The sequence below is a fragment of the Sciurus carolinensis genome, unplaced genomic scaffold (assembly GCF_902686445.1).
Source record: "Sciurus carolinensis unplaced genomic scaffold, mSciCar1.2, whole genome shotgun sequence".
In the NCBI taxonomy this organism is placed as follows: Eukaryota; Metazoa; Chordata; class Mammalia; order Rodentia; family Sciuridae; genus Sciurus; species Sciurus carolinensis.
This window is the reverse complement of record NW_025920217.1, coordinates 553,831-564,722: the sequence shown is the minus strand read 5'-3', so window position 1 is coordinate 564,722 and position 10,892 is coordinate 553,831.

Here is a 10,892-nt window from a genome sequence, read left to right as displayed (position 1 = left end):
AGGAAACAATAAACCAAATAAAAAACTCAATGGAAAGCATCACCAAAAGACTAGACCATTTGGAAGACAGAACCTCAGACAATGAAGACAAAATATTTAATCTTGAAAATAAAGTTTCCCAAACAGAGAAGATGGTAAGAAATCATGAACAGAATCTCTAAGAACTATGGAACATCATGAAAAGACCAAATTTAAGAATTATTGGGATTTAGGAAGGCACAGAGATACAAACCAAAGGAATGAACAACCTATTCAATGAAATAATATCAGAAAATTTCCCAAACATGAAGAATGAAATGGAAAATCAAATACAAGAGTATTACAGAACACCAAATACACAAAATCACAACAGATCCAGACCAAGTCACATTATAATAAAAATGCCTAACATTCAAAATAAAGATAGGATTTCGAAGGCCATGAAGAAAAGGATCAGATTACATACATGGGGAAACCAATATGGATAGCAGCAGATTCTCAACCCAGACTCTAAAAGCTAGAAGGGCCTGGAACAACATATTTCAAGATCTGAAAGAACATGGTTGCCAACCAGGAATCCTATACCCAGCAAAACTAACCTTCAGATTTGAAGATGAAATAAAATCCTTCCATGAAAAGCAAAAGTTAAAATAATTTACAAATAGAAAGCCTGCACTACAGAATGTTCTCAACAAAATATTCCATGAGGAGGAAATTGAAAGCAACAATGTAGGTCAGCAAAGGGAGGATCTACCTTAAAGGAAAACCACTCAAAGGAGAAACCAAGCCAAGTTAAAAACAAAAAATAAGCCCAAATGACTGGGAATACAAATCATGTCTCAAAAATAACCCTGAATGTTAATGGCCTAAACACACCAATCACAAGTCATAGACTGGCAGAAGGGATTAAAAAGAAAGACCCAACAATATGCTGCCTGAAAGAGAATCAATCATAGAAAAAGACATTCACAGACTAAAGGTGAAAGAATGGGAAAAAAACCTACCATGCACATGAACTAAGTAAAAAAACAGGGGTTTTCATCCTTATGTCAGATAAAGTGGACTTCAAGCCAAAGTTAGGCAGAAAGGATAAAGAAGGACATTTCATATTGCTTAAGGGAACCATAAATCAGGAAGATATAACAATAGTAAATATTTATGCCCCCAAAAATGGTGCATCCCTGTACATCAAAAAAATCCTTCTCAATTTCAAGAATCACATAGTTCAGAGCACAATAATTCTGGGTGACTTTAACACACCGCTGTCACCACTAGATAGATCTTGCAAACAATATCCAACCAAAGAAACCATAGAACACAATAACACAATCAATAACCTAGAATTAATAGATATATATCACATATTCCATCCATCAGCGAGTGGATTCACTTTCTTCTCAGCAGCACATGGAACGTTCTCAAAAATTGATCATATGTTATGCCAAAAAGCAGCCCTTAGGAAATGAAAAAAAAATATAGAAAGATACTGCCTTGTGTTCTATCAGATCATAATGAATCAAGTAGAAATCAATAAAAAATAAAAAGCAGAAATTACTCCAACACCTGAAGAGTAAATAATATGCTATTGAATGAAACATGGATAACAGAAAACATCAGGGAGGAGATAAAAAAATTCTTGGAGGTAAATGAGAATGATAATACAACATATCCAAATCTCTGGGACACTATGAAAGCAGTAGTAAGAGGAAAATTCATTGCGTGGAGCACATTCCAGTAAAGAATGAAAAGTCAACAACTAAAACACCTAGCATTACAGCTCAAAGCCCTAGAAAAAGAACAACAGAATAACAGCAAAATTAGAAGAGAGGAAATAATTAAAATCAGAGCTGATATCAATGAAATTGAAACAAAAGAAACAATTCAAAAAATTGAGAAAAGAAAAAGTTGGTTCTTTGAAAAAGTAAACAAAATAGACAAAAACTTAGCCACACTAATGAAGAGGAGAATGAATACTCAAATTAGTAAAATTCGTGATGAAAAAAGAAATATCACAACAGACAACACTGAGTTACATAACATAATGAGAACTACTTCAAAAATCTGTATTCCAACAACATAGAAACTAACGAAGACATTGACAAATTTCTAGAGACAGATGCTCATCCCAAACTGAACCAGGAGGACATACACAATTTAAACAGATCAATATCAAGCAATGAAATAGAAGAAGCCATTAAAAGTCTACCATTCAAGAAAATCCCAGGACCAGATGGATTCTCAGCTGAGTTCTACAAGACCTTGAAAGAAGAACTCATTCCAATAATTCTCAAAGTATTCCAGGAAATAGAAAAGGAGAGTACCCTACAAAACTCATTCTATGAAGCTAATATCACCCTCATACCCAAACCAGGCAAAGACACTTCAAGGAAAGGAAATTTTAGACCAATATCCTTGTTGAATATAAATGCAAAGATCCTTAAGAAAATATTGGCAAACCTTATTAAGAAAATTGTGGAATCCAAGATGGTGGAATACAGGGAGGCTGCATTCCTTGTCACTCTGTAACTCCGGTTTCAAGCAGAGGATATCTGTTTCCCAGTGATGCAGTTTTTGCTGCTTATCAATTCCCTGCTGTTTACCCCATTTCTCTACTGTGATTTCCTGAAGTCTGCCAGCATATCGACGCCTTTTTTAAGTGCAGATTGCTTACTGTCAGGCATCTATCATCCGCCATTTGCCTGCCTATCGCCTGTCCATCGCCTGTCTTACACCTATCCATCACCCAATGCACTAGGTTCTCCTTCCGATCGTCCGACAACAGTCAGAAAACTGATCGCCCACCACCAGTGGAGCACCAGCTGCCTGCTGTTGCCTGGAAGTTTACTGTGACAGTACCTGCAGGTTTGATTACACGTGACTGCCACCATTTTGAGACAACTGCCAGGCCCTGTAGGACCCCTGGCCGGTCTGACTGAGCCCTGTCTCCAGGATCCTTCAGTCCAACCTATCCCTCCCAAACTCAGGGGCCCTCACAATGACCTACTGCTCCTTGCAGCCAGAACCCCCAGACCAACTGACTGTGCCCTATAACCAGGATCCCAGACCAACTGATTGCACCTGACCTCCAGGATCCCACAACCACACCAAACACACTGGACCTCCAGGACCCCTGCCATACCAACCACATCCCAACTTCACAACCTCCAGCTGCAGCTTCACGTCCACCTCTGAGCTGCAGCTTCCCATAAGCCAACACATTTTGAAGCCAGAGTGGCCATCTTGGATAATCCTGGAAGCTGTAGCTCCCATCTTTAGGTGGGGCAAATTCCATCCTGAGAAGTCTGCTGGATGCTTGAAGCTCATTGTCAGATACCTCTCATGCATCAGGCTACTGAACACTGGGAGGTTTCATTAATATATGACTGTTATACTGTAGATTTTCTTTTTTCTCCTTATTGAAAAAATTGTTTTTATTTCATTACTTTTCTTCCTCTCTTTTCCTTTTGTTCATCTGTTACCTCAGAGTCTTTCTCCCTTTTTTGCATGATAATATCCAATTTCTTTTGATTACACTTTCACCCTTCTATTTTCTAGAACTTCTGTATATTCTTTTCTTATCCCATTGACAGTCACATTGTACACCCCTCTGCATCCTCTTTGTCCTTCATTTGAAACTGCAGATCTTATTGCAAATCTGTTAGTTTCACTGAAGATAATATTTGAACTCATTCTGTTTATTATGACAATTTTGTTATTGTCCTCATAGGGGCTCTTTGGTCTAGGATTTTATAGTGTCTGAATTGGGCACTGCTAATATTGATCTCCCCTTAAAGAAAGGGTTTTGGAAACCTATAGGGCCACTATAAGCCTATAGGGGGAAAACTGCAATATCCCATCTCTGCATTGGTAGAGGGGAAGATACATGAACAACATGAAAAACCAAGGGAAGAAAATGATTCAAACAAATCTAGATTCTATATTAATAGAATCCAATGACAGTATGTTAGAAGAAATATCAGTAAAGGACTTCAGATTATACATGATTAAGATGATTTGCAAAGCAAAGAATGAGATAAGAGAGGGAATGCAGGCAATGAATGACAATACGAATAAGCTGAAAGAGTAACTGCAGGAAGCAAAAGATCATTTCAACAAAAAGATAGAGATTCTCAAAAAAAAATGGAAATCCTTGAAATGAAGGAAACAGTAAACCAAATAAAAAACTCAATGGAAAGCATCACCAAAAGACTAGACCATTTGGAAGACACAAACTCAGACAATGAAGACAAAATATTTAATCTTGAAAATAAAGTTGCCCAAACAGAGAAGATTGTAAGAAATCATGAACAGAATCTAAAAGAGCAAGGGGGGTTCAAGATGGCGGACTAGAGGGCGGCTGCATTTCATGTTGCTCCAGGATGCAGGATTCAAAAGAGGAGATAGTGAGAGACTTGGGACCAACTCAAAGCTGCCAGGTGAGTCTCTCCCGTTGGGGAGGTGTCCCGGATGGGGCAGTAGCCCTGGAACGCAGGAGACTTTGTGAAGTAGAGTTGCTAGGTGAGACGCCCCTCCCCCCACAGGAGCGGTAAACATGGACAACTGGGATCATCGTAGAGGAGGCGGCTCAGCACAGCGCTTGGACTCGGAGCAACCACTGTGGCTCTGGGCAGCTGCCTGAGGAGGAGCTGCATGGCAAGCTGTTTGGACTCAGAACGACCGCTTCTGAACACCAGGGGGTTGCCCAGAGGAAGAGGAGAAGCACAGCGGGTCGCTTGGTCTAGGAGTGACTGTATCAGAGCTACAGGCAGTTGCCAGAGGAGGAGCTGCGTGGTGACCTGTTTGGACTCAGAACGACTGCTTCTGAACACCGGGGGGTTGGCCAGAGGAAGAGGAGAAGTGCAGCAGGTCGCTTGGTCTAGGAGTGACTGCATCAGAGCCACAGGCGGTTGCCAGAGGAAGAGCTGTGTGGCAAGCTGTTTGGACTCAGAATGACCGCTTCTGAACACTGGGGGGGCTGCCCGGAGGAAGAGGAGGAACGTAGCCGGTTGCTTAGTCTAGGAGTGACTGCATCAGAGCTACAGGCAGTTGGCAGAGGAGGAGCTGCGTGGCGAGTTGTTTGGACTCAGAAGGACCGCTTCCGAAAACCGGGGGGTTGCCTGGAGGAAGAGGAAAAGCGTGGTGGGTCACCTGGTCTAGGAGTGACTGCATCAGAGACACAGGCGGTTGACAGAGGAGGAGGTGAGTGGTGAGATCTTTGGACTCAAAGGGACCACTCCTGAACACCCAGGGGGCTACCCCAAGGAGGAGGAGGAACAGGGTGGGTCACTTGGACTCGGAGTGACTGCCTAGGGCTACAGGCGGTTGGCGGGAGGAGGAGACATGAGGGAGGGAGTTGCTTGAACTCCTGGTGACTGCATCAGAAACCGGGCAACTGTCTGGAGGAGGAGGTGTGTGGTGGGTCTCTGGGTCTCAGAGCTATTGTACGGGCCTCCAGGTGGTGGCTCAGAGGAGGGGCCGCATAGCCAGGCGATTAGGTGCAGAGCAGGGTTGCAGGACCGGCTTCTTGCTGGAAGAGCCACACAGAGACACGCCTAGGGAAGGAGCGAAGTTTCCAGGACTGCGGGCAGATTCTCTGAGGAGAGACAGCCTAAGGAGACTCATCTGTGAAGGGTGAGACTCCCAGGACCAGGAGGTAGGTCCGGGCCGCTGGGAACATTGCAGAGGAAGAGAGCCGAGCCCAGGCGGTAGTTGTAGATTGAGGGGAACCTCTAGGAGGGGAACTGACCAGCGAGACCTCCCCACTGGGTGAATCTTCCCTGCCGGGTGAGGTTTTCCCACAAGGACGGTAAAACCAGAGACACAGGCAGAAACAGGCCTTGCCTCAGCCTGCAGCCTAGTTCCCCTTTGGATGAACATTGGTCAACAAGTGGAGGCACCTCTGCCCACTATCAGGGAATATAACCCACCTGAGGGTCACCATCCCTAGAGAGGCAGCTTCCTTGTGGAGCACCGCATTATCAACTTTGTCCAAGTCTGCAGGCTACTGAAGGATAAGAGGGGATATACTAGCAATCTTCAGGGACATTATAAATCAATAGAGGAAATCTGCAATATCTTAAGGACCCACTGATTCCTGAAAAATATGAGAAAACAAGGGAAGAAAATGCCCCAAACAAATCTAGTTGTTACATCAATAAAATCCAACGACAGCATTGCATAAGAAATGACAGAAAGGTAGTTCAGAATGTACATAATTAAAATGAGCAGGGAAGGAAACGATGGGATGAAAGAGCAAATGCAGGCATTGAATGATGAGATGAAAGAGCAAATGCAGGCATTGAATGATGAGATGAAAGAGAAAATGCAGGCATTGAATGATGAGATGAAAGAGAAAATGCAGGCATTGAATGATAGCACCAATCGACAGTTAAAAGAGCAAATACAGGAAGCAAATGATCATTTCAATAAAGAGCTAGAGATATTGAAAAAAAACCAAACAGAAATCCTTGAAATGAAGGAAACAATAAACCAAATTAAGAACTCCATAGAAAGCACAACCAATAGGATAGAACACCTGGAAGACAGAACCTCAGATATTGAAGACAAAATATTTAACCTTGAAAACAAAGTTGAACAAACAGAGAAGATAGTAAGAAATCATGAACAGAATCTGCAAGAACTATGGGATATCATGAAAAGGCCAAATTTGAGAATTATTGGGATTGAGGAAGGCTTAGAGAAACAAACCAAAGGAATGAACAATCTATTCAATGAAATAATATCAGAAAATTTCCCAAATCTGAAGAATGAAATGGAAAATCAAGTCCAAGAGGCTTATAAGTCTCCAAATACACAAAATTACAACAGACCCACACCAAGGCACACTATAATGAAAATACCTAACATACAAAATAAAGACAGAATTTTAAAGAACCAAAAGAACCAAATTACATTCAGGGGGAAACCAATACGGATATCAGCAGATTTTTCAATCAAGACCGTAAAAGCTAGAAGGGCCTGGAAAAACATTTTTCAAGATCTGAAAGAAAATGGATGCCAACCAAGAATCTTATACCCAGCAAAACTTACCTTCAAATTTGATGATGAAATAAAATCATTCCATGATAAACAAAAGCTAAAAGAATTTACAAAAAGAAAGCCAGCATTACAGAACATTCTCAGCAAAATATTCCATGAGGAAGAGATAAAACACAAAGAAGCAAATCAGTAAAGGGAGGAATTATCCTAAAGGAACTGTCAAAAAAAAGGAGGAACCAAGTTGTGTCAAAAAAATAAATAAATAAATAAAATTTTAAAAATGAACCAACTGACCGGGAATACAAATCATATCTCAATAATAACCCTGAATGTTAATGGCCTGAATTCATCTATCAAAAGACATAGACTGGCAGATTGGATTAAAAAGAAAGATCCAACAATATGTTGCCTGTAAGAGACACACTTCATAGAAAGAGATACCCATAGACTAAAGGTGAAAGGATGGGGAAAAACATACCATGCACATGGACTCAGCAAAAAAGCTGGAGTATCCATCCTCATTTCAGATAATGTGGACTTCAAGCCAAAGTTAGTCAGAAGGGATAAGGAAGGACATTTCATACTGCTTAAGAGAAGCATAAATCAGCAAGATATAACAATCATAACCATCTATGCCCCAAACAGTGGCTCATCCATGTATGTCAAACAAATCCTTCTCAATTTTAGAAACCAAATAGACCATAACACAATAATACTAGGTTATTTTAACATGCCCCTCTCACCACTGGAGAGATCTTCCAAACAAAAATTGGAACAAAGAAACCAAAGATCTCAATAACACAATCAATAATTTAGACTTAACAGACATTTGTAGAATATATCATCCAACCAAGAGCAAATTCACTTTCTTCTCAGTAGCACATGGATCCTTCCCTAAAATAGACCATATATTATGACACAAAGCTAATGTTAGCAAATACAAGTAGATAGAGACACTACCTTGTATTCTATCAGATCATAATGGATTGAAGTTACAAATTAATGAAAGAGTATAAAACAGAAACTACTCCAACACCTGGAGATTAAACAATATGCTATTATATGATGAATGGATAACAGAACATATTAGGAGAAAGTAATATATTGAGAAAGTAATATATTGAGAACATATTGAGAAAGTAAACAAAATAGACAAACCGTTAGCCACACTAATGAAGAGAAGGAGGGAGAAAACTCAAATTACTAAAATTCGTGTTGGAAAATAAATTATAATGACAGACACCATTGGGATACATAACATAAAGAGAAGCTACTTCAAAAATCTGTATTCCAACAAAATAGAAACTACCGAAGACATTGACAAATTTCTAGAGACATATGCTCATCCCAAACTGAACCAGGAGGACATACACAATTTAAACAGATCAATATCAAGCAATGAAATAGAAGAAGCCATTAAAAATCAACCATCCAAGAAAAGCCCAGGACCAGATGGGTTCTCAGCCAAATTCTACAAGACCTTGAAAGAAGAACTCATTCCAATATTTCTCAAAGTATTCCAGGAAATAGAAAAGGAGAGTACCCTACCAAACTCATTCTATGAAGTTAATATCACCGTCATACCCAAACCAGGCAAAGACACATCAAGAAAAGAAAATTTTAGATGAATATCCTTGATGAATATAGATGCAAAGAACCTTAACAAAATATTGGCAAACCATATCCAAAAACATATTAAGATAATTGTGCACCACAATCAAGTGGGGCTCATCCCTGGAATGCAAGCATGGTTTAACATTCATAAATCAATAAACGTTATCCATCATGTCAATAGACTTAAGGATAAGAATCATATGGTTATTTCAATTGTCACAGAAAAATTGTTCAACAAAATACAAAACCCCTTCATGCTCAAAACACTAGAAAAAATAGGAATAGTAGGAACATACCTGAACATTGTAAAGGTTATTTATGCTAAGCCCATGGCCAACATCATTCTTAATGGAGAAAAACTGAAACCATTCCCTTTAAAAATGGGAACAAGACAAAGATGTCCTCTTTCACCACTTCTATTCCACATTGTACTTGAACTCTAGTCAGAGGAATTAGGCAAACCAAAGAAATTAAAGGGATATGAATAGGAAAAGAGGAACTTAAGCTGTCACTATTTGCGGATGACATGATTCTATATTTAGAGGATCCAAAAACCTCCTCCAGAAAACTTCTAGACTTCATCAATGAATTCATCAAAATAGCAGGCTATAAAATCAACATGCATAAATCTAAAACATTTTTATATGCAAGCGATGAAACAGCTGAAAGGGAAATGAGGAAAACAACTCCATTTGCAATAGCCTCAAAAAACAAAAAAAAAAACTTGGTAATCAATCTAACCAAGGAGGTAAAATATCTCTACAAGGAAAACTACAGAACATTGAAGAAATAAATTGAGGAAGACCTTAGAAGATGGAAAGATCTTCCATGTTCTTGGATAGGCAAAATTAATATTGTCAAAATGGCCATACTACCAAAAGTGCTATGCAGATTCAATGCAATTCCAATTAAAATTCCAATGATGTACCTTACAGAAATAGAGAAAGCAATCATGAGATTCATCTGGAAGAATAAGAAACCAAGAATAGCTAAAGCAATCCTTAGCAGGAAGAATGAAACAGGGGATATCGCAATACCAGAACTACAACTATACTACAAAGCAATACTAACAAAAGTTATTTTATTGGTACCAAAATAGACAGTTACATCAATGGTACAGAATAGAGGACATGGACACAAACCCAAATAAATACAATTTTCTCATACTAGACAAAGGGGCCAAAAATATGCAATGGAGAAAAGATAGCCTCTTCAACAAATGGTGCTGGGAAAACTGGAAAACCATATGCAACAGAATGAAACTAAACCCCTATCACTCACCCTGCACAAAGCTCAACTCAAAGTAGACCATGGATCTCAGAATCAGACCAGAGACACTGCATCTTATAGAAGAAAAAGAAGGTCCAAATCTTCAACATGTCCACTTAGGATCAGACTTCCTTTACAGGACTCCCATAGCACAAGAAATAAAAGTAAGAATCAATAACTGGGATAGATTCAAACTAAAACTCTTTCTCTCAGCAAAGGAAACTAACAACAATGTGAAAAGAGAACCTAAAGAGTGGGAGAAAATCTTTGCCTCTCATACTTCAGATAGAGCACTAATTTCCAGAACATATAAAGAACGCAAAAAACTCTACACCAAGAATACAAATAATCCAATCAACAAATGGGCTAAGGAAATGGACACTTCACAGAAGAAGATGTACAAGCAATCAACAGATATATAAAAAAGTGTTCAACATCTCTAGTAATAAGAGAAAAGCAAATCAAAAGTACCCTAAGATTCCATCTCACCCCAATTAGAATGGCAAATATCAAGAATACAAGCAATGATAGGTATTGGCGAGGATGTGGGGACAAAGGTATACTCATACATTGCTGGTGGGGTTGCAAGTTATTGCAGTCACTCTGGAAAGCAGTGTGGAGATTCCTTAGAAAACTTGGAATGGGCCCACCATTTGACCCAGCTATCCCACTCCTTGGCCTATACCCAAAGGACTTAAATTAGCATACTACAGAGATGCAGCCACATCAATGTTCATAGCTGCTCAATTCACAATAGCCAGATTGTGGAGCCAACCTAGATGTCCTTCAATTGATGAATGGATAAAGAAACTGTGATATATATATATATATATATACACACATATATATACATACATATATACACATATTTTATATACATATACATATATACATATATTTTATATATATATATACAATGAAATATTATGCAGCTATAAAGAATAATAAAATTATGGCATTTGCAGTTGAATGGATGAAATTGGAGAATATCATGCTAAGTGATATAAGCCAGTCTCACAAAAACAAAGGAC